At 52.2% G+C, this 24,233-nt stretch overlaps 1 long non-coding RNA gene across 1 annotated transcript; it reads right to left on the bottom strand.

The window, feature by feature from the left end:
- Positions 1 to 1,316: 1,316 nt before the first annotated feature.
- LOC136458326 (uncharacterized) lies at positions 1,317 to 4,288 on the bottom strand. Its single transcript, XR_010759971.1, has 6 exons — positions 4,169 to 4,288; positions 3,568 to 3,725; positions 3,341 to 3,389; positions 3,120 to 3,229; positions 2,318 to 2,428; positions 1,317 to 1,480 (listed from the first exon to the last, which is right to left on the bottom strand). It is a non-coding gene; the product is annotated as an uncharacterized lncRNA (long non-coding RNA).
- Between the last annotated feature and the right edge of the window lie 19,945 nt (positions 4,289 to 24,233).

Raw genomic sequence — 24,233 nt, 5'->3', positions numbered from 1 at the left:
TAAGTCGGAGATGTATACCAGTGCGGGTAGCCGGCGTATCTCGTGGAATGATAGCATGACTACTTGAGTAAGGTGTGAACAACCGTTAGGTTGTGTACCTTATAGTAGGAAGGAATGGCTGGAGCCATTGTGGACGAGGGCCGGAGCCATTGTATGTCGATGGTGATGACCGCCGTGAATGCTGAAAACAATGGCCGGAGCCATTGTGTGATGACGTCAATGGCACTGATCAGAGGTGTAGCTTTCTAGCTCGCTTGCAGCTCGTACGGCTTTCTTGTTGCAGGATGCATGCCTTTATCGAAATATTTGATGCCTTGTATCGGACTCCGTGTTGATGATAGGTGCATGTCGCATGGGCACGTTGATTCTTGGAATTGTCTTGCACACGGACGTGCAGGTCACTACTACAGAAGTTAACTGTAGGGGCGGTTCTAGAGCCTCTGTACAGGTGGCTACGTCAGTCACCCTTTCCAGGATGTTCCTATAAAAGGTGTCTCTATAGGGGCAGTTTTCTGACCGCCCCTGCAGTGCCCTCTGTAGGGACGGCTGGTGTTTTCAGCCGCCCCTACAGTGCCCTCTGTAGGGATGACTGGTAATATCAGCCGCCCCTGTAGTGGACTTCTGTAAGGGTGGCTGTATCACCAGCCGCCCCTGCTGTGTGTATTTGTAAGGACGGTTCAATCAAGGAACCGCCCCTACAGTGGATTTTCCAGCAAAAAAAATAAATAATTCAAATTCAAATCTGACCATATATATATATATAGATATATAGATATATATATATATATATATATATATATATATATATATATATATATATATATATATATATAGGGAGAGGCTATTCAGCAGCCGGCTACAAAATAAGTTATTCTGTAGCCACCTCTATTTACCATAATTTTATATACTAATTTACCATAATGTCAATACATATTTACGATAGTTGGGTACTATAACACATGGGAATATTTACCATAACGTTATAGTAAACCACTTAGTAAGGAGTTACTGTAAATCTCGTAATTAACATAGTAATTATCGTAACTCAAAGTGGCTACAGAATAAGTTATTCTGCAGCCAGCTATATGATAGTAGTTCTATATATCTATATATTATATATATATATATATATATATATATATATTATATATATATATATATATAATTCAAATTCAAATCTGATCGCCACAAATATACATATATACATCCACAAACACAAGACCATTATGCATGTAATGTCATTTAAAATCAAACTAGTCCTTGTTTGAAGTATCTAATGATCAAAAGAATGGCTAATCCTAGCTGATTATCAAAAGTTCATCATAGCACATGTCCATGAAAACCAACAAACATTGGGCAAAAGCTCAAAATCCACAACCATACAGCCATTAGGTCATGACCAATGAATCGGTTGGTTGCACATCCGTTAGTACTATGATCGGCTTGCTGTTCACAAGCTGGTAGCAGCATCCAAAAGTACCTGAAAAAAATGATAGAATCAGTAGTCTAATAAAGTACAAGTTCCAATGTACATAGTTGTACATTGGAATAAACTAGAAGATAGCAATTTGCCTCCAAAAATTGTACAGCTAAGGGGTAGCAGCATCCAAAAATTGTCAAAGACCGATAGCAATCGCCCACCAAAATAACACAAGAAATTTGATGACGATCGATCTCAAATGATAGTAACCATTAGTAAGAAGAAATCCACGGATCTTATTGCAAACTGATCACTGAAGTTTAAAACAAGCTTTGCGTTGAACTGAAAATAAAAATAAAAATAAAAATAAAAACAAGCTTTGCTTAGATACTACTGCAGTCTACCAAACTAAACAGATCAAGCACTTGGAATAAACTAGACAGACCGTGAGCAAACAAGAAGGATAGAACAACAGTCAATGAACTGAGAATGCAAACTCTGGACCACGGATACACTGAACTGAAAAAGACAGGCTGCACCTAAACCATTTAACTACTAGAAATACTAGCAACGAATGGGAACAAAGGCCTAGTTACCAGCCAAAAAGAAAAACATGAAAGGAAACCTTAATGATCAGCTAGCTGCTGAAACGAAGTTTTAGAAACATGTATGTACCGTGCTACCTGAACTGTTTTTAATCTTTCAATGAACAAAGCATGTAAATGTTTTCAGGAACTAATAGAAGGTCAAATTTTGGCTCCAGGTACTATTTGCAATAGTGCCAATGTTCTATCCTAAGAGATCAATTTAGAGAGTTGAGATCTGAAATACAAACCACATACTAAGCATCAAGTATATACAAGCAGCCTTTATGAAATAAAACATTAGAAATCTTACATTGAAGCCACCAAATTTTGCCTCCAAACTAATGCACGAGAGCACAGAGAAGCATACCTGTTTTGGAGGGGCTACAGCAGGCCTAGCAGAGTAGAGCACACAACCAGAGGCCTGCATAAAAGAGCAAACACCCACAAGCAAGTATCAAGAGCCCAGAAGTTGCATAAATTGCAATTAAATAGTTCAAATGTACTGCTATTTTGTTTCCATTTACTAATTTAGATATAAAAAACTGAAATGTAAGAAGTCAAGTACACACCAGCAAGCAGGCATAGATATTTTGTTAAAATGTAACACAGGGAACTGCTCACAATTAACCAAACAAACTAGTAGTTTTAACATGAGGTTTGACTAGTACCAAGCTAGTAACTTATATCTCATGAAAACATCACAGGTGCACAGCATGGCAGAGAGGTCACAATTCTCACAAATAAAAATTATGAGGATAGCATTAAAGAGGTCACAAATGCACACCACTCATAGAGTCATAGTTCGTTACAGGTTTTCATAGTGCACAAATAAAAATTTCACTTATAGAAAAATATCTATCTAAGTTCACTGCTGAATTAAACTAACACAGTCCAAATGTTCTAAAATGTTGGCTGAGTTAGAGCTTTACAGCTTGCTGATTCATACAGTTTTTGTTGTTAAAACTTATTTAGTAAAACTAGGAACTTATAAATTAGCAACAAGCTACTGAGCACATCAGAAAAAAAATTGACAAACTCCACAGCTGCATGGGATGCTGGTAGATCAATTACATACAATACATCGAGTAAGCTGTAAATTGTTCATCAAGTACCTCCCATACTGCTGCTGCTACTCTCGAACTGACCAAGAATGAAATCTAAGAGCTGCTGTTACAACTACCAAGATGTAGCATAGATCAAAATAAGTTATGAGTCACAACAACTGCATGGAAACAAAGATAGTATAAGAACAAAAACCATACACAAAATCACTTGCCAGACCTCAAATTACATATGCTTTGTATTGTGCCTACAAAAATGAAGAGATGCTCACCCAGCTATGCAGGTCCAGTGCAAATCTGCATGGTCTGATGTGTGAATATCTGAAAAAAAAATAGTTCACCAAGAATTAGCTATTATTACATACTACAAACAGTCAAGCACTGGTAAAAACATACACCAATTAGTAATTTTAATGCAATTTTCTTATAACTAAATTTCAATTTATCTACATCTCAAATAAGAAAGGGGATATTTTAGAATTAATTAATAGAGTTATACCAATATTAGTTAAGCAATTGCAGGCTTCCAGCTGTGAGTTCCTGGAAATTGGTTCTTTGGGAAAGAATTCCAGCTGCTTCCTCAGTGCCCTCAGCACTTTCTTCAGCAGCAAAGCTGTTGTGGAACCAAACAATCAAGATTCACTAAGCAGGGACTGCCTGTAAGACACGACAGCACCACATAATTCAGAAAATTTCGTGGAATCTCAAAGTAATTCACCTGGAAGGCTAGGCACTCTGAAAAAGGGTAGAGAAACAACAGAGTACTGTATAAGTAATACGGAATCATAATCACTGTTTTGTTCTAGCATGAAAGGAGAAATATGAGGTACTGTAACACAGGCAAAGGCATGGGTCCTAAAACACATCCAAAGCATAAGATGTAGACAATGTGAAGAGGCATGGATGAATTCTATTGTTTTCTAGAAAAACGGAATCAGAGGCACAATAGGATGTAATTAATTAGATCAGATCCAAATTAAAAATGGAATCAGCAGGCACCGTAGGCTATAATCAGATCAAATCCGCATACAAATGGATGAAGCTAGGGTTTGGCAGGTTGCTGTGGCACAACAGACAGAGAAGAGAAGGGATGGGTGTACCTGCTGCTGGAGGCGGGGGGCCGGGCCCGAGCTTGCGCCAATCGTGCCGGTGCGTCGCCCGAGGTGGGGCCGCGGCCGCCGTTGCGCCGACAGAGCTGAAGCTGGGGCCACTGTCGTGGTGTGTGTGGGGGGGGGGGGGGGGGGGGCGTCGCGTGTGCGCGACTGGTGCCGCGGGCCGTCGTCGTCTCGCCCGCGCGCCCACGCCAGGTCCGAGGGCAGGCGGCAGTTGGAGAGAGAGAGAGGAAAGGGCAGGAGAGACGGAGATGAGAGGCGAGGGAGGGCTACGGAGGAGGAGGATGGTGGCCGCCGTCGTCGCGCCCGCCGTGACCAATACAAAAGTTGTAGATCTTGATGAGTTATTCAACTTTGGTATTTATCACTTTTTTAGCTGAAATCATTTGGGGTACCAAATCTTGTCTGAAGTTGCATTTTTTGAAATTCAAAATTTAAATTGCTCAAACTTTTCATATGCATATATTGACAAAACCAACAAAATAAATTGATAGAGAATGATTTTAGAAAATTGTAGGAGAAAAAATCATCAGATTTGGAGTTAGTACGAGGAAGAAAGACTAGTTACAAATGTTGACCTACAGATTAAAAAAATCACACTGTTCACTATGATCATGTAAGGATCATCTAGAACAGTGTGATTTCTCTTTTTAATCTGTGGGTAAACTTTATAACTAGTTGTTCTCCCTCATACTAACTCCAAATATGATGTTTTTTTTTCCTGAAATTTTTTTAATCATGCTTCAGCATTTAAGTTTGATCAAACTTGGATGTGACAATGTTTTACACATTTTAAAATTTGAAATTTGAAATTTAACAAGTTCAAACCAAATTTTAAAACCATAAATGATTTAAGATGTAAAAGTGACGAATACAAAAGTTGTTCAACTCATCAAGATCTACAACTTTTATTTTGGTTATCTTGTCATTTAACTAAATTTAGACCTTTCAAATTTTAAAATTTGAAAAAAGACAAATAGGCACCGTAGGGGCAGCTGGTGATTGAGCCGCCCCTATAGATCAGCCCTAACTGTAGGGGCGGCTCAGGTTACCAGCCACCCCCAACAGTGCCATCTGATGGGGCGGCTAGGCTGCTGAGGGCCCGATGATGCCCACTGTAGGGGCGCCTCCAACCCTAACCGCCTCTATAGTAAAAATGCCCCCATTCCTAGTGTGAGAATCTGGTGTAGTGGGTCCTCAATATGCTAGCTTGAATGGCTCAGTCAGATCCAACTTCGCTCGAGGATGCGGTCGGTACGGTGCAGTCGGACGAGTGCGTAGTCACAGTCGGACGAGGTTGATCTCGTGTTCGAGTCGAAACGGCTGCCTGTGTACGTACGTATATCTCGTATTGATAGAGATGTGTACGTGAAAGCTCCAATAACTATCTTGCTTACGTCATCATGCATGAGGTTGTAGACGATGTATCTGTGCATCTCTCTGTTTTCTGATGGAGCGCCCAACACTGTTGACGAAGAAGCCTGGGGTATCCGACTTGAGTTCAATATGCTGCTGCTGATGAATCCGCTACTCTAGGAGTCGGAATCGAAATAGCTAGCGTCGTTTGAGCTGGAAGCCCGTGGGCGTGATGTCGGCCGTCGTGGCCGAATAGCCTGCTGTCCGGAAGCTGGGCCGATTAGATTTTGTGGCTGTGCTTGCATGGCCGTACATGCAGGTCTCACCAATGTGCATATCTGATGCATGCATGCGAGCCTCAACTAGCTTGTACCACCACGTTGATCATAGAGTCCTTGCTTATTTGCTGGCCGGTGATGGAAAATCTGGAAAGCACGTGGCATGTTACGTCGTCGAGACGTAGTATGCCGGCATGTGAATTTTCCTTTCTAGAATTTCAGCTTTGCGAGAGCCGTCGGAGTGAAGCTGACTAAGCCGTGGCGATGGCCGAGCCCCCGAGCCTTGTGCCAACTAAGCCATGGAGGCGAGAAGAAGTCCGATCGAAGCGTCGGAAAGTAGCCACCGCTGCGACAAGGTTGCTCGGTGGTGGCATGAGCTACGTCCGAGTAGAGGTAACCCAGATAACGTGTCTCGTCCTCACCCAGCAGTGTGGCGTAGATCTGGTCCCTGCAATGTAAATATATAAAATTTTGTAGTGATTGATATTGAGGATATAAGTTGGGGGAAAGTCCCATGCATGTAAAATAATAGGTCAGGAGTGGATCCCAATATTATGAAATGCATGTAAAATTTTTCGTGTTTTGCTCTTGCTAGGCTGTGTAAATTCTCCGAGTAGTTGTGTCAGGGATCAATACTAGGGTACCCGAAGAGGAGGAGCTAATGGTCATCAACATTGATTCATCCGACCAGTCAAGAATGCGACTACAGCTCCAACCGAGTCCCAGGTGCGCGGGCTCTGTCTCGCCTGACCTCTGGGGAAGGGCTCCGCCTCGCCCGACCCCAAGATCGTACGCTCCGCCTCGCCCGACCTCTGGGGCAGGGCTCCGCCTCGCCTGACCCCAAGGTCGTGCGCTCCGCCTCGCCCAATCCCGGGCCCGCAGACTCCGCTTCGTCCGACCCCAAGGCCGCGGGGCTCCGCCTGGCCCGATCCTTGGGTTTGCGCTCCGCCTCGCCCGACCACTGGGAGAGGGCTCCACCTTGCCTAACCCCAAGGCTGTAGGCTCCGCCTCACTCGACCCTTGGGTTTGCGCTCCGCCTCGCTCGACCTCTGGGAGAGGGCTCTGCCTCGCCCGACCCCGGGGCCGCAGACTCCGCCTCGCCCAACCACAAGGTCGCGGGCCTCTGTCACACCCGACCCTTGGATTTGCGCTCTGTCTCGCCCGACCCCGGGGCCGCGGACTCCGCCTCACCCAACCACGAGGCTGTGGATTCCGGCTCGTCCAACGGGGGTCCCATACCGCCGCCAACCACTCCAGGTCCAAGCGTATGGACCTGGGTCAAAACTCTAACACCAAGGAAGAGACTGGCATGCCCCGATGTAACCCATGGCCATGACGGGCCATGCCTGAGGATTCACATCAAGAATAGTGTCGGGCGTACCGGTGATGTTCTGCCTAACCCCTATACGAATACTAACAGGCGCGTCAGCTCACCACGACGTTCGCTGTGACGAAATGGAACGCCATGACCGACAGGCGACGCCTGCACATGGCGCTAGTAGCGCACAGGGCCACGACGTGGAGCTGTCCCTATTGACATCTACAGGGTCGGCGGGACCCGCTGATGAGGACATCAACACCAACGATACATCCACGCCGACACGAGTACCAGTTTCTGGTCCTACTACTCGCGCCCGTGCTCGTCACATTAATCATCAAGTAAGTTCACTCTTGAGTTCATGTCCATCATATTTAGACCATGGAGACGCGTGCACTCTTGTTTGGTTAGGAACCAGGGAGAGGACCGAAAGGGACAAGGATTTGCGGAGGCTGAATTCGGACTCCAGGACAGCTCCAACTTGTGATGGTCACCACGGTCGCATACGGACTCGGATTGGGGCGTTCAAGTACTTCATGGAATCCTTATGAAGTCTATTTTCATATGGATCTGGAATCAAGTCCATATCTGTTTTGAGGCGGCCGCAATGACTGAATTACTACTGAGAGCTTGTTTGTCCAAAGGTGCTTGTGTCACCTTAGTTTGGTCCAATGGGCCGTGTATCAAGTTGGGTCCATTAGGGACGTATCCTAGGGTTGGAGAACTGACCCCAACACCCCCTGGTCGTCCTTCCACCTTCATATACTCCTTAGCCGCCACCAAGAATAGTCGGGTTTTGTTTAGATCAAGTTTAGCTCTCGCTACTTGTTTGTAAGCGCGCGTGCTGGATCAGCCGCCCGTCTTCTTGTCTTCGGAACCCCACCTTAATTGAGATTGAGTTTGAAACTTTCATCTACATCTAGTAATTCAGTACTTGCTATACTTGTTCTTGCTAGTTATTCGATTGCTTGTAGGACGAGTGCCCTAGTGGTCGGGTGATGCGCTCCACAAGATCGCGGCAGCCATTGGAGGTGGTGTATCAATTGCTAAGGCGCAGCTTGGAAGGCTGTAGTCGGGCCGTGAACGTCGTCTCCACCCATCAATCGAGTTATCCCACACCTCTCATCGAAAGATTGGAAACAAACCCTAGCGGGTTCATATCACCCGCATGAAGGATAAGAAGGACCCGGCGATCCAAAATGACTTCCTCTCTCTCTCGCTCTTCTCTTTTCCTCTGCTATAAACCCATGCTTTCCCTTGACTTATAAAAGGGAAAGCAGGGCGTCCTATGAAAGGGACCGAATCAGAACGAAGGATCCGATCCAACCCCAAACCGATCAGATCTAGATACACACAAGAGCAGCAACTAAGCTCTCAGCACCCTTTTACTTCTTTCACTAGAGACTTGGGACCTATCCCTCTCTCATCTGTTTGTAACCCCTACTACAAACTTTCAGTGCTAGTAACATGAGCAGCAGCGACAAACTGGACGTAGGGACTTTCTATCCGAACTAGTATAAACCTCATGTCCTCTAAGCACACCATATGAGCCAGATGCGCAATACTAGAAACTTACTCGTCGGTGGTAACTCGAAACACCGACAGTTGGCGCGCCAAGTAGGGGCCTTTTGCGTGTCTTGACATCCACTTCAGGTCTTGGATGGACAGTCACGGTGTCAGCTGGGTCTCGAGGGCGCACGTGCGCTTCGAAGACCTGGACTTCATCGTCACAACAGAGGGAGAGTTGGCGTAGGCTCCCGCCGCCGTCCAACCTCTCCACTCTGCCGGCCGCAACACGATCGCCAAGGAGTTTAAGGAGCTGTAGCTACATGCACCGGAGCCCCGTGCCCTCGGGAGCGACCAGCTCCTCGGCTTGGACTACGGGAGGTTAGAGCGCCAGCTCGATGCCTTCCTGGGACCCCGACTATCATGGGAGGACCTACGCCACCTCACTTTCTCGTTCACCAACATCATGGTGTAGCTTGTCGGAGAAGAGCCACTCTCTCCAGAATACCTCATTCGGAGTGCCCCGACAGCACTCCCATCCGATCTCCGCAACACCACAGAGACCGTTGGCCACCTTGTGGCGCAACGCACTCCTCCATCCCCCGTGAACGATGAGTTTATGGGGATGACCAAATATGTCGCGGAACCTTTCCACGACCTCCTCGTAGGAGAATCGGAGTCACCCTCTAGCTTTGACTCCAGCAGGGGTAGCCATCATCCCTTTTATGAATGTTTCATGGTAGGTACCCCCGAGGGACACGTCGAAAGCATCCATGAGGGAGAGGCTACCCCAACGAATGACTTTCGATAATGAGGTCGAGAGGGATGCAGGGGCCCCACCTTGCCAGCGAGTAGAGCAGCTGAAGGCCCAGCACCAAGAGCTCAAGGAAGCATGACTCTAGCTCTAGCAAGAACACGTGGATTTCGAGCGCCACAGAGATGGTGGGCGTGCGCGCGCCATGGCCCGCGACATGAACTGCAGGATCATCAAGGACGATGAAGCCCTCCCACACTTCACCCAGGCGAGCCAGAACATCGCTGCTGTAGCGGCCTTGCTCTAGGGGCTTTCGGGGCCCGCGACGCTCGAGGATCATTGGCCCATCATGAGATTCGCATGATACTGGAGCGTGCAGTGGTGCAGCAGGCTGAGAGCTCGCTGTCCCGATGACACAAGCTCAATGCTAGCCAGCACACGCCCTCAGAATGACCCAACAAGGCCACGTTAGTCCACCAGGTGCCACAACGCAGCAGGCCACGCACCGCGGTCCAGTGCATGAGCGTCTCGGCTGCCACCTTGAGGCGTGCGACACCCTCGATGCCCATAGGAGTGCCTACAGAGATGCGAGGGGAGGGGGCTAGCCATAGCTACCACCCTCATCATGGCAGATGCTACAACAATGGTGAGGACCAAAGCCCGAGCCATGACTTGCAGGTACCCTAGGCCTTCGGTCGACACATCCTCAACATCATCTTCCCACCATGGTACCAACCATCGGCCAACATCCCAAAAATACTCTGGGGAAATGAACCCCGGACTATGTCTTGAGGATTATCAGCTTGCTTGCCAAGCTGGAGGAGCGGATAATGACGATTTCATTATCCGCAACATTCCATTGTTCCTGGCCAATTTGGTGCGAACGTGGTTGGAACACCTTTCGCCCAACCGAATCTAAAGTTGGGTGGACCTGAAAGAGATCTTCATGGAAAACTTCTAGGGCACATATGCGGGTCCTGGTAACCCATGGGATCTCAAAAAATGCCAACAAAAGACCAGAGAAACCCTTCGTGGGTGCATCCAGTGCTTCTCCTGGCAGTGCAACGAGCTACCCAATGTCGCTGACATCGACGTCATAGGAGCTTTCCTGTCTAGGACCACCTGCGAGTCCCTAGTCCATAAGCTAGGATGTAAGGGCCTATGAACCACCAAGGGGCTCCTCGACATGGCCACCAGCCATGCCTCGGGCGAGGAGGCAGTCAGTGCGATCTTCGACCGCCTCAAGGGCTAGACGAAGCGGGATGAGGACGCCGGTGAAGGCACCTCCAACCATCCTAGCAAGAAGAAGAACAAGCAGTAGCGTGAGGGCTCACTGTTGGCCACCACCGACCACAAGGGGGTCGAAAGCCCGCCGAGGGTACCCTAAACCACTTCAAGAAGCTGCTCAAAGGGCCATGCTTGAACCATGCCTTCCCCATCAAGCATCTATACAAGGACTGCGGCCTCATGAAATGGTTCTTGTCCGGAGGCTCCAACAAGGGGGAGCATTGGGGGAACCCCAAGCCGACTATAGATGACGTGGAGGGGAAGGATGGTCGCTTTCCGACACTAGATGGCTACCTCATGATCGTTGGAGGGTTGGTGGCCTACGACTCCAAGCACCGCCAGAAGCTTGCACGCCGTGAGGTCTATACGGCCGAGCCAGCCGCGCCTTCCTTCCTCCGATGGTTGGAGTCTGCCATAACCATTGATCGGACCAACCACCCAAAAAGCATTCCATAGCCAAAATGATATCTGCTTGTGGTCGACCCGATCATTGGCACGAAGTGGCTCACCAAGGTACTGATGGATGGAGGTAGTGGCCTCAACATCATGTACGCTAAAATGCTCGACGCCATGGGCATCGACAGAGCGCGCATCTGGCTGGCCGGGGCGCCTTTCCACGACATCGTGCTTGGAAGGTAGGCCGTGCCACTCGGGCAGATCGATCTACCCGTCACCTTTGGGGATTCATCCAATTATAGGATGGAGACCCTTACCTTCGAGGTGGTCGAGTTCCATGGAACCTACCACGCCATCCTAGGACGTCCATGCTACGCGAAGTTCATGGCCGTCCCCAACTACACCTATCTCAAGCTAAAGATGCCGGGTCCATGTGGGGTCATCACCATCGACACCTCCTTCTAGCGCACCTACGAGTGCGAGTTCGAGTGCTGCGAGCATGCCAAGGCAATTGTTGCATCCAAAGAGCTCATGGGCATTAGGAAGGAGGTCACCAAAGAAGCACCCAACCCCAAGCCAGTCGGTCAGGTCTTTTGAACCTATAGAGGGTGGCAAGGAGGTCCTGATAGACCCCAGCAGCTCCAAGGGCAAAGTGGTGTGCATTGGCACCATGCTTTCCTCTGAATTGGAAAGCGCGCTCGTCGACTTCATCCACGCCAACAGACATCTTTGCGTGGAAACCCTCTAACATGTTAGGCATTCCGAGAGAAGTCACTAAGCATGCCTTGAAGATCAGTCCAGGCTCCAATCTAGTGAAGCAACGCCTGCATCGCTTCGATGAGGGGAAGCACAGGGCCATCAGTGAGGAGATTGCAAAGCTTTTGGCGGTTGGGTTCATCAAGGAAGTATACCACCCTGAGTGGTTAGCCAATCCCATTCTTGTACGAAAGAAGTGTGGGAAATAGAGAATGTCTGTTGATTACATGGGTCTCAACAAAGCGTATCCAAAGGATCCGTTTCCTTTGCCACCAAGTAGTCGACTCGACCTCAGGGTGTGAAACCCTTTGCTTCCTTGATGTGTACTCTAGGTACCATCAGATCACAATGAAAGAGTCCAATCAGCTTGCAACATCTTTCATCACCCCATTTGGATCATTCTGCTACATCACAATGCCATTCGATCTAAAAATGTAGGGGCTACGTACCAGCATTGCACGCTCAAGTGTTTCGGGGACCTCATCGGGTGAACTATTGAGGCCTACATGGATGACATCATGGTCAAGTCCAAATGGGCTGACCAGGTCATAGCCGACCTAGAACAGACCTTCACGAAACTCCAAGCAAATGACATCAAGCTCAACCCCGAGAAGTGTGTTTTCGGGTCCCAAGTTGTATGCTGCTAGGTTTTATCGTTTTCGAGCATGGCATCGAAGCCAACCTAGAGAAGATCTCGGCCATCACGAGGATGGGCCCAATTCAGAACATAAAGGGGGTATAGCGAGTTATAGGGTGCCTCACTATGCTTAGCTGCTTTATATCACTGCCTCGGCGAATGAGGTCTCCCCCTCTATCAGTTCCTGAAGAAGGCCGATCGTTTTGAATGGACGCCCAAGGCCTAGGAGGCACTTGACATGGTCAAGTAGCTTCTAATGAAGGCCTCGATCCTAGTCCCCCTAATCAATGGGGACCACTTTTGCTCTACATCGTAGCCACCATGCAAGTGGTCAGCGCCTCCCTAGTGGTAGAGCAAGAAGAAGAGGGACACGCCCTCAAAGTGCAGCATCCCATATACTACATTAGCGAGGTCTTGTCCGATTCCAAGACCCACTACCCCCAAATCCAGAAGCTCCTGTATGTCGTCCTCATTGCCAAAAGGAAGTTGCGTCACTACTTTGAGTCACATCCAGTGACGATTGTGACGTTCTTCCCTCTCGTTGAGGTCGTCTAAAATAGGGATGCCACAGGGAAGAATTACCAAGTGGGCACTTGAGCTGATGGGTCAAGGCATTTTATATGCCCCCGAACGGCCATCAAGTCCCAAGTGTTAGCTGATTTTGTTGTAGAGTGGACCGAGGTCCAAATGCCAGCCAACAGTCATCGACCATGAGTACTGGATGATGTACTTCGATGGATCGCTGATGAAGAAAGGCGTCAGCGTGCGGCTGGTCTTCGTTTCGCCACTCGGGGTACGCATGAGGTACATGGTTTGCATCCATTTCCTCTTCTCCAACAATGTGGTCGAGTATGAGGCACTCATCAATGGCCTATGCATCGTAGTCAAGCTGGGTATCTGATGGCTCGATGTCCGGGGTGACTCCCAGCTGGTCATCGACCAAGTCATGAAATAATCAAGCTGCCACAATGCCAAGATGGCTACATATTACCGGGAAGTCCGCCAGCTGGAGGACAAGTTCGACGGTCTCGAGCTCAATCACATCCCGAAGCATCTCAACAAGGTAGTTGGTGCGCTGGCAAAGTTGGCATCCGGCCAAGAGCTGGTGCCAATAGGCATCTTCGCCAATGATTAGTATAAGCCCTCGGTCCGCTACAATGAGCCAGAACAAGCCAATGATGGGCCGCCTGCCCCGGGCTCAAAGGCTAACCAACCATCGGCTCCATCCAACCCCGAAGTCATGGAGCTTGATGAAGATCCAGCGACAGAGCCTGACCCTCTAGCTGACTAGAGGACGCCTTACCTCGACTATCTCCTCCATGAGGCACTGCCGATGGACAAGACAGAGGCTCGGTGGCTCGTGTGTCATGCCAAGTCCTTTGTCCTTATTGAGGGTGAGCTCTATAAGCGAAGCCATGCTAGGATCCTACAGCGCTGCATCCCCCATCGAACAAGGGAAGCGGTTGCTGAGAGACATCCACGGTGGGGTCTGCGGTCACCATGCCACGCCTAGAACCTAGGTCAGAAATGCGTTCCGACAAGGCTTCTACTGGCCGACCATGGTAGCTGATGCTAGACATATTGTGCGCACCTGCGAAGGGTGTCAATACTATGCTCGGCAGACCCATGTGCTGGACCAAGCACTCCAGATGATCCCCATCACGTGGTCGTTCAGCGGTCTATGGGCTCGATCTGCTCGGACCTCTCAAGAGGGTGCCTAGGGGCTATACGCACTTGCTTGCCACCATAGACAAATTTACAAACTGGGTAGAGGCTCGACTGATCTCCACGATCAAGTCTAAGAAAGTCGTGTTGTTCTTCCTTGACATCTTCCATCGCTTTGGAGTCTCGAACTCCATTATCACGGACAACAGCACATAGTTCACCAGAAAGAAGCTCCTTTCGATTCTGCTATTGTCGGGTACCTTAGAACAGGGTACCCCAAGCTGAACATCGAAAGGGTCGCTAAAGTCCCCTCTAATAAATAAAAACTAGAAGGCGAGTCGTGGGCCCCCACGAGCCACGACCGAGCCCACTGGGTCCTTTTTCCTCCTCGCCTCAAGCCCTGAGCGGGAGGTCTCGGCATCCTGACGCAAACTCCGCTTCGCTCGAGGCTCTCCGGAGAAGGCCTCGGCAGGGAACGCCGTCTCCGCCTCGCCCGAGGCTCTCCACAGAAGGCCTCGGCAGGAGGTGCGTTCTCCATGTCGCGCGAGGCCTCTCGCGCGAGGCCTCGGCAAGGAGCCAGATCTCCATCTTGCGCGAGGCCTCATTCTCCGTACCGCTCAAGGCCAGCTCGTCCGCAGCCCGTTGCCCCCGCCTCGGTCAACCCCCCGACAGCGCGTCACGTCTCATTAATACTTTCAACCACTCCCGCAATCTCAGCCGGACAGTAGCTCAACGCCACAGAATGGCCAACGCTGACCCGAGGTCGCATCAGCGCCATACCAGCCGGGACAGGGCACGGCGGGGATTATCCGGCCACTATGTCATAACACTGTGTCCACGATCAGCGCCATACCGGCTGGGACAGGATACGACGGGGATTACCGGCCACTGTGTCCTAATGCTGTACCCACGATCAGCCGCTCGCACAAGGCCTCGGCACTGTACACCAGGGCCTCAGCGACCTTGGGGTTCATGCCCGCCGAGACCCCCCCCACCATAGTGTAAGCCTCGGCACTGACCAAGTCTCGGCCTCGCGCACAGTCTGTACACAGTGGTTTGCACGTTCGTCGCCACGTCCGCTCCAAGGCATTCCCGGGACTCCCACGACGCACAGGATCTGATGGGACAACCACGCCGCCCTAGTACTCCAAGGACAGACCACTCCTACGACCACACCGCCATAGGAACAGGCCACAGGGCTCGGACATGCCACCCCTATTGGCACGACGCCGCATAGTAATACATGTATGGTCCTTGTCCTCCCTTCAACTATAAAAGGAGAGGACTTGGGCCACTTAGAGGGAGAGGACACTTGGTAACACACACGCACACATTCCAGCCGCTTGAGAGCAATGTCTTAGACGGCCCACACGACACTCTGCTGAGACCTAGGACTAGTTCCTTCTCCCCCTTAGCTTGTAACCCCCTACTACGAGCACTTCGGTGCAAGGAATACAAGTTTGATTTCTCAGACTGGACGTAGGGCACCGATTGCCCGAACCAGTATAAATCTTGTGTCTCTTTGCATCACCATCCGGAATCGGGAGCACGCAGAACAAATTCACTGGTTGGTTGAGGACCCCCCGGTCCGAAACACCGACAGTTGGCGCGCCAGGTAGGGGCTGTCTGCGTGTCAGTTTTCGTCATCCTAGCAGGTTCTGGATGGCAGACCCCGTACTGACCATTGCGTCTCGGCATCGTAGTTTGGTTTAGGAGCCTAGAGTTCATGTCTCTAGGGCATGAGTACGACATGGTACTCCTCACACCTCGAGCCCCACCGTCTGACGATGAAGTTACGCACCGGCTAGCCCATGCGCAGGCGGCGCCCGGCGGCCGCTCTCGCCACGCTCGCCATGCACGACGCGAGCAAGGCCACCCTGACGCTACGCGAACCCGGGGCGGCACGCCATTCCTTGCCGATATCCTACTGACCAGCTGTTGGCATAGGGTCCCCTGGCTGGGGACCTGTCTGGCCTGAGCTTGGATAAAGGAAATTCGCTGATGACACGCGGCGATGCCTAGTCATCAGCTTCGCTCCACCACCCCCTGAAGAACCCGACTCCGCCGGAGCAGAGATTTGGCAATGGCACCATCCCATTACCCCTTTGGGTTGAGAAATGCCGCCACCTCTTACGCCTACGCTTACACTGTCGCTCATGAGGATCCCTTGGAACTTCGCCAGCGCTTTGCTCTTGACCTAAGCACCCATGCCGACTCCTCGGATGAGGACGAGGCATGGCCCAGAGCGGATTTCTTCGGGCTCCATGACCCTGAGGCTTTGCGCCAGTTCTTGGCCGCAAGTGACTACCTGCTTCGAGTTACTCCGACTCCGACGACGAAGGCACTTACGACCCCACTCGCGAGTGTGTTTTCACGTTGGGCTCGGGATGCCGAGGGCGGGCGAAGAGGATGAGGGGGGTAGGTAGCTATTCCTCGCTTCAGTCCAGGGGCAGGCGCCGCCACACCCCCACACAATGTCCTGCCGACCGCACGAAATGAGAACGTCGCTCTTGCACGACCTCAGCACCCAGACCTAGAAACAGCTCCGTGAGCTCTAGGCCAAGGTCAAACAAGACTAGCTCCTTCTGCAGCAGCTTCGAGACTCTCTCGAACAAGAACAGCGAGGTTGCGGCGAAGGCAGGGGAGCCCGACGGAGGGCCCACGATGTGCATCACCGCATCCATGACGACGAAGGGAGTGAGCAACCCCTAGTCTTCAATCGCGCTAGCCAGAACGTCATGGCTACGGCAATGCTGGTCCCTGCAATGCCCGAGCCTTCTACCACGGAGGGGGTGGCGGGTTTGCGGCGAGCTCCGCGATCTCCTAGAGACCGCTGCGGTTTAGCAGGCCGAGAGGTCCGCCTCCCGATGGCACGGGGGTGCCTTGAACCTTCCCACGGCACCGCCTCGGCAAGATAGGGAAGCCCCTGGCTCGTTCCTGAGCCCGACCAAGCGCCAATAGCCCATAGGGTTCCCTGTGCTTCTGAACCGCCTTGGCAATCGACGCGAGGCATAGGGAGACCATGAGGCAATTAGCAGGCGACGATGCCACGACAACGAGGGGCCCACTCGGGGCTACCACCCACACCGAGGTGGTCGCTACGACAGCGGGGAGGACCACAGTCCTTCCCCTGAACCGCCAGGCCCTCGGGTCTTTAGCAGGGCCATCCGCGCTGCTCTTTTCCCTGCCTGGTTTCGGCAACCCGCCAATCTCGCTAAGTACAGCGGCGAGACCAACCCAGAACTCTGGCTTGCTGATTACTGCCTGGCCTGCCAGCTAGGTGGCGCGGACGATGACCTGCTCATCATCCGCAATCTCCCCTTGCTCCTATCGGACTCGACGAGAGCCTGGCTCGAGCACCTTCCCCCCTCGCAAATCCACGACTGGCGCGACTTGGTTAGGATCTTCATCGGGAACTTCCAGGGCATATACGTGCACCCTGGGAACTCCTGGGATCTTAAGAGCTGTCGCTAGAAGCCGGACGAGTCTCTCCGAGACTTCATCCGGCGTTTCTCCAAACAGTGCACCGAGTTGGCCAGCGTCGGCGATTCAGAGATCGTCCAAGCTTTCCTCTCCGGCACCACTTGTTGGGACTTGGTCCGAGAGTTAGGTCGCAACATGCCGCGCTCTGCTACCGCGCTCCTCGACATCGCCATCAGCTTTGCCTCGGGTGAAGAGGCTGTCGGAGCCATCTTCCCTGACACCGGCACCAAGGGTAAGCAGAGGGACGAGGCCCTTGAGGCCTCAGCCTCCCACCTCCCCAAGAGAAAGAAAAAGGGGCGCCTAGGAAAGCGGGAGGTCCTGGAGGCTGATCTGGTCGCGGCCCACAAAGCGCAAGAATCCCTGAGGCTTCAAAGGCCCTAGGCCCTTCGATGACATGCTCAAGAAACCCTGCCCTTACCACTAGAACCCGGTCAAGCATGCTCTCGAGGATTGCACCATGCTGCGGCGCTACTACGCTAGGCTCGGGCTCCCGATGATGACGCCAAGCAGAAGGGCGCCGGCGACCGGGACGACGGCAGGATGACGGGTTCCCCGAGGTACGCAATGCTTTCATGATCTTCGATGGGCCCTTGGCATGCCTTATGGCATAGCAGCGCAAGAGGGAACACCGAGAGGTCTTCTCGGTCAAGGTGGCCACCCCCAGTACCTTGACTGGTCTCGAGAGGTGATCACCTTCGATCGAGATGACCACCCTAACCATATTCCGAATCCCAGGCAGTACCCCACTAGTCGTCGACCCGATCATTGGCAACACTCGACTCTCCAAGGTGTTGATGGACGGAGGCAGCGGCCTCAACATCCTCTACGCCAACACCCTGGAGCTCTTGGAGATCGACCGGTCGAGGCTCCGAGGCGACGTCGCACCCTTCCATGGCATCGTGCTAGGGAAGCGCACGCGACCCCTTAGGCACATCGACCTTCCTGTCTGCTTCGGCACCCCCTCCAACTACCGCAAGGAAGTCCTCACCTTTGAGGTAGTCGGGTTTCGGGGGAGCCTACCACGCTATTCTGGGGCAGCCGTGCTACGCCAAGTTCATGGCAGTGCTCAACTATACCTACCTCAAGCTCAAGATGCTAGGCCCTAGCGGTGTCATCATGATTGAATCCACGTACGAACATGCATACGACTGCGACATCGAATGCATCGAGTACGCTGAGGCTCTTGCAGAGGCCGAGACCCTCTTCGCCCACCTCGACCAACTCAGTGGCGAGGTGCCTGACTCCAAGCATCGCGCTGGGGGCATTCGAGCCTACTAAAACCATCAAACTCATCCCGGTCGACCCCGCCTGCCCCGACGACCGAGCGCTAAGGATTAGCGCCACCCTCGACATCAAATAGGAAGCCATGCTCGTCGACTTTCTCTGTGCGAACGCCGACATATTCGCATGGAGCCCCTCGGACATGCTGGGCATACCAAGGGAGGTCACCGAGCACTGCCCTAGACATCCGGGCCGGATCCAGACCCATGAGGCAACGCCTGCACCGCTTCAACGAGGAAAAGCGTAGGGGCCATCAGTGAGGAGATACAGAAACTCTTGGCGGCCGGGTTCATCAAGGAAGTGTCCCACCCAGAGTGGTTGGCTAACCCCATGTTAGTCAAGAAGAAAAGTGGGAAATGGAGGATGTGTGTAGACTACACCGGTTTGAACAAAGCCTGTCCAAAGGTCCCCTTCCCATTACCCCGAATCGATCAAATCGTTGATTCCACTGCAGGGTGCGAGACCCTGTCTTTCCTTGATGCGTACTCTGGTTACCATCAAATCAAGATGAAAGAGTCTGACCAGCTTGCGACTTCTTTTATCACACCATTCGGTATGTACTGCTATGTAACGATGCCCTTCAGTCTCAGAAACACAGGTGCCACGTACCAACGGTGCATGACCCAGGTCTTGGCGACAACATTGGCCAGACCGTCGAGGCCTACATAGATGACATCGTGGTCAAAACCAGAAAGGATGAGGATCTCATTGTTGACTTGAGGATAACCTTCAAATGCCTTAGAGAGAAGGGCATCAAGCTCAATCCCGAGAAGTGTGTGTTCGGGGTCCTCCGAGGCATGCTCTTGGGATTCATAGTCTCGGAGCATGGCATTGAAGCTAACCCAGAGAAGATCTCGGCCATAACTAGCATGGGACCAATCAAAGACCTCAAGGGAGTGCAGAGGGTCATGGGATGCCTTGCGGCCCTGAGCCGCTTCATCTCATGCCTCTGCGAAAAAGGGTTACCTCTTTACCGACTTTTGAGGAATTCCAAGCGCTTTTCCTGGACCCCCAAGGCCTGAAGAAGCCCTCGACAGACTCAAGAGGCTGCTCACCAATCCTCCCGTCCTGATACCCCCAGCCATGGATGAGGCCCTCTTACTCTACGTCGCCGCAACTACCCAAGTGGTCAGCACCGCCGTAGTGGTAGAGAGGTAGGAAGAAGGGCATACTCTGCCCACCCAATGACCTATTTATTTCATCAGCGAGGTGCTCTCTAAGACCAAAGCACTGCTACCCCCACATCCAGAAGCTGGTCTACGCTGTGGTCCTGGCCCGACACAAACTGCGCCACTACTTCGAGTCGCACCCAGTGACTGTGGTATCATCCTTCCCCTTGGGCGAGATAGTTCATAACCGGGAGGCCTCGGGCAGGATAGCCAAGTGGGCTGTCGAGCTTATGGGGGAAACCTTGACCTTTGCGCCTCGAAAAGTGATCAAGTCTCAGGTCTTGGCCGATTTCGTGGCTGAATGGATAGATACCCTAACTGCCACCGGCTCAAATTCAGATGGAGTGCTGGACCCTGTACTTTGATGGATCCCTGATGAAGATCGGGGTAGGCACGGGCCTGCTCTTCATTTCACTCCTCGGAGTATACATGCGCTACATGGTGCAGCTCCACTTCACCGCCTCCAACAATGTGGCCGAATACGAGGCCCTCATCAATGGCTTGCAAGTCGCCATCGAGCTTGGGGCATGGCGCCTCGATGTCCGAGGCTGACTCGCGGCTCGTCATAGATCAAGTGATGAAGGAGTCAAACTGCCTCGACCCCAAAATGGAGGCTTACTGACAAGATGGTACGACGCCTAGAAGACAAGTTTGACGGTCTCGAACTAAATCACGTCGTGTGAAAGTACAATGAGGCCACCGACGAGCTAGCAAAGATGGCCTCGGCACGAGCCCCGGTCCCCCCGAACGTCTTCGCCAGAGACCTCCACAAACCTTCCATCAGTTGCACCTCGACAATAGAGGAGGGCCCACCTGTGGAACCCATAGCAAAGCCCAACACCCCCTCTGCTGCCGAGACCCCCTCGACTGAGCCCAAGGTCATGCAAGTCAACACCGAGCCTCCGCAGACTGATTCAGGATGCTGGATTGGCGAGTCCCATTCCTCGATTGGCTTGATCGGGGGGAGCTTCCTGACAACAGAACCGAAGCACGATGGCTCACGCACCGAGCCAAGACCTACGCCCTCTACAATGATGAATTGTATAGGCGAAGTCCCTCAAGTGTCCTCCAACGTTGTATCAGTGCCGAGGCAGGCCAAGCCCTGCTTTGGGACTTACACACAGGCGCCTGCGGGCACCATGCGGTGCCTCAGACGCTCGTAGGGAACAGCTTTCCGCCAAGGGTTCTATTGGCCGACGGCGGTCGCCGACGCTACCAAGCTAGTACGCTCCTGCGAAGGATACCAGTACTATGCTCGGCAGACGCATCTCCCGGCCCTAGCCCTGCAAACCATCCCCATCACATGGCCGTTCGCCGTGTGGGGGCTCGACATGGTCAGGCCTCTACAAAAGGCCCCCAGGGGCTACACCCATCTACTGGTATCAATCGACAAGTTCTCCAAATGGATCAAGGCTCGTTCCGATCAGTCGAATTAAATCCGAGCAGGCGATGCTATTCTTCATTGACATTATCCACAGGTTTGGGGTCCCCAACACCATCATCACCGACAACGGGACGCAGTTCACCGGCAAATAGTTCCTGACGTTTTGCGACGACCACCACATCCGTGTGGCATGGTCGGCTGTAGGACACCCAAGGACCAACGGCCAAGTAGAGCATGCCAACGGCATGATCCTACAAGGCCTCAAGCCAAGGATTCACAACCGGTTGAAAAAGTTTGGCAAGAAATGGCTCAGCCGAACTCCCGTCGGTCATCTGGAGCCTGAGGAACACTCCAAGTCGAGCCACGGGATTCACGCCTTTCTTCCTAGTCTATGGGGCACAGGCCATCCTCCCCACTGACCTGGAATATGGTTCCCCGAGGCTGCAAGCCTATAATGAACAGAGTAACCGCACCACCCGAGAGGACGCCCTTGATCAGCTGGAGGAAGCCCGAGACGTCACGCTACTACACTCGGTCAAGTACCAGTAGAGCCTGCGGCGCTATCAGGCCCGATGCGTCCGAGGCCGAGACTTGAAGGTAGGCGACCTGGTGTTGAGGCTAGCACAGAGCAACAAGGGTCGCCACAAGCTGACCCCGCCATGGGAAGGACCGTACATCATCGCCCAAGTGCTAAAGCCCGGGACCTACAAGCTGGCCAATGAGAAGGGCGAAATCTTCACCAACGCTTGGAACATAGAACAGCTACATCACTTTTATCCCTAAATTTCCAAGCATTGTATATGTCGTTTCCCAAAATACAATTAAAAAGCGTTCTATAGTTGGTCTTATTTTTTGAGAAACCCCCCAAGCCCATCGTAGGTCTCGGCAACACAATCAACACGACAAGGGAGACTCGGCTCTGCCTTGGCAGAACCAAGCCTCCCTCGGGGGCTAGATGGGGGACTCCCCCTAGGTCCCACGCACCATTCTTTAGTTGTTTTTCACAAAAATTCCTACGCCAAGACTCTAGCAGGCTCTGACAAATCATTTGCAAAAACTCCTTGGACCAAGGGCTGTTCCTAAGCAAGAGGTCAGTAGAGTCGCGAGACTACCTACACCTCTGGGCTATGGCACTCCCTCACTACCTCTCGCTCAAGGGACGGCTTAGGCCCCAGGGGGGTGTCTTGCAAATGAAATCTGATCAGGAGCAACAGAGGGCAGAGGCTCGGAGACATAAGAAAAACAACTAAGAAACACAAGTACTTCAAAAGTAAAGGCCTCGACAGCCGCAAACGTTATGATACAAAAATAACCCCTATTCTACTTTTACATAACCCCTGGGGCCCAGGTCAAGGCTCGAGGCCTTCAGCACCAGCAGTTGGTAGGGGAGGAACCACCTCCTCTTCAAAGAGCATCGCCAGCACCGTGCCAGGGCCCTCCGCCACCACCATCAGCTTCGCGACCGCCGCGTTGGCCTCCTCCTCATCATCAAGCAGAACATAGCCATCATTGATGCTCGGGAGGTCAATGCCAAGGTAGTGAGAGGAGATGACGGCCATCGCCCGCTTGACACCCATGTGCAGCGCCCCTCGGAGTCGCTCGTGCACCTAGTTGCTCAGCGCAATCAAGCGACTCCCAAGGGAGCTGCCTGACTGAACCCCCTCAACCTCCAAGGCCTCGCAGGTGGAAAGGGCGGCACGTTTCAGCACCTCATGCTCCTCGATCTCATTGTCAAGCACTGTCTGCACCGTGCTGGAAGCCTCGGCGGCCCGAGCGAACTCCGCCTCTGACTCTGCACCGTAGAAAATGGAATGAGGTCGAGCCAGAGAAAAAACAACCCAAGTTAGGGACGGAAGCCCACGGAACTCACCCTTGGCCTTCTACTCCTAGCGTCGGGTCTCAGTCGCCGCCCTAGAAGCTTCACTCCCCAGCTCTGCATCATACAAAGAAGTTAGGGAGCGAACATAAGGAGAAGGAAATGAAACAAGGGGACTGGAACTCACCCTCGACCATCCCCCTCAAAACCACAGCCTCGATTTGCGAGGCCTCAACCGAAGCAAGGGCCTCATTCAAAGCGCCTTTGGTCAGCCGGTGCGCGCTCTCCTCTGCCCCCAGCTGCCCGGCCAGGGCCTTGCCTGAGGCCGTCGCTTCTTCAGCCCGAGATATGAAGGCATCCCGATCACTTGACGGTGCGGATAAGCTCCTCCTCCAGCTCCTTGATCCGCGCCGCTAAGGGGGCGAGCTGTGTCTGGGCTGTGGCCACCTCGACCTTCGTGTCAGCATAGCGAAGGCGGAGGTCCTCCACCTCCGTGCTTCATGCCGACAGAAGCTCGTTAGCATCGGCAAGAAGGCCCCTCTGCTGCTGAAGCTGGTCCCAGACTTCCCCTCTCCCGCCGGAGGAAGACCGACTTCCTGAGGGACCGGGTCTCGAGCTCCTGAGGAGGCAGAGCAGAGGTCATCGATTGCGACAAAACCGAGAAAAGAACAACGTCACATGAGAAAGGAACACACGAACCTAGGGTGACTCCGGGCAGTTCGTCAGCCACCACGGACAGCGCTGTTCATAGCGACCGCTCTGCCAGCTCGTGGTACTGCTCGAAGGTACTCCAGCGCCTGCCCTCGGCCGCATCCTCAAGGGCGAACAGAGGCTCCCCCTCAGGGTCATCCTAGCTTCGCCACAGTACCCGCGGGTGATCCCACCCGCAGGGCTCGGGTCGCACCCGCATGAGGGCCGAGCTTCCCTCGTCCAAGAGTGGCGCCGGCTGCTCCACGGCATCAGTCTC

Source organism: Miscanthus floridulus, chromosome 6, assembly GCF_019320115.1.
Source record: "Miscanthus floridulus cultivar M001 chromosome 6, ASM1932011v1, whole genome shotgun sequence".
NCBI lineage: Eukaryota > Viridiplantae > Streptophyta > Magnoliopsida > Poales > Poaceae > Miscanthus > Miscanthus floridulus.
The sequence above is the reverse complement of the archived record's forward strand: the minus strand, read 5'-3'. Positions and strand labels throughout refer to the sequence as shown.